This window comes from Cryptotermes secundus, unplaced genomic scaffold (genome assembly GCF_002891405.2).
Source record: "Cryptotermes secundus unplaced genomic scaffold, Csec_1.0 scaffold5, whole genome shotgun sequence".
Classification (NCBI taxonomy): Eukaryota; Metazoa; Arthropoda; class Insecta; order Blattodea; family Kalotermitidae; genus Cryptotermes; species Cryptotermes secundus.
In genome coordinates, this window is record NW_019724742.1 from 5510458 (window position 1) to 5511529 (window position 1072).

Below are 1072 nucleotides of genomic sequence, written 5' to 3' on the forward strand. Positions count from 1 at the left end.
TGGAGAATGTGAAATGTTTTAAATATTTGGGTAGCTTGTTAACAGATGATGGAAGGTGTACTAGTGAAATTAAATCCAGGATTGCCATGGCAAAAGCTGCATTTAGCAAGAAGAATAATCCTTCTACCAGCAAACTGCACTTAAATTTGAGGAAGAAACTATTGAAATGCTACATTTGGAGCATAGCTCTGTATGGGGCTGAAACATGGACACTTAGGGCAGTAGATCAGAAACATCTGGAAAGTTTCGAAATGTGGTGTTGGAGAAGGATGGAGAAGATCAGTTGGACCGATTATGTGAGAAATGAAGAAGTGTTAATTAGAGTCAGTGAGCAGAGGAATATCCTACATGAAATAAGAAAACGGAAGGCTAATTGGATTGGTCATGTTTTATGCAGAAACTGCCTTCTTAAAGAAGTTATTGAAGGAAAGATAGAGGGGCGGATAGAAGTGACAAGAAGACGTAAGAAGATGCTGGATGACCTTGGGGACAGAAGAGGATACTGTCATTTGAAGGAGAAAGCTCTAGATCGCATTAAGTGGAGGAATTGTTTTGGAAGAGACTGTGGACCTGTTGTCTGACAGATTACTGATGATGATGGTGGTTAACGCCTCTAATTGTGTATATAAATGGTTCAGAACAAAATTTACTTTCAATAAACGTTAATAAAACCCATTGCATACAATTTAAAACTAAAAACAAATTAACAACTGATATAAAAATTGTTTGTAATAACTATCCAACAACAACCTTGTCCAATATAAAGTTCCTTGGCATATATATAAATGAATAAATAAATTGGAGTTCTCATGTTGAATGCATTATCCCAAAACTGAGCTTGGCTATATAATGAGTATTATTAAATCATACATGACTCTCAATACCTTGAAAATTATTTACTATTCCTATTTTAATACGATTATGAGCTATGGTTTATATATTTTGGAAACTCACCCCACAGTTTAAAAATATTTAGAATCCAAAAAAAGATAATTAGAATCATGATCAGCTGCGATAGTAAGGTTTCATGTAGGAATCTGTTTAGACAGTTGGAGATTTTACCTCTTGCATC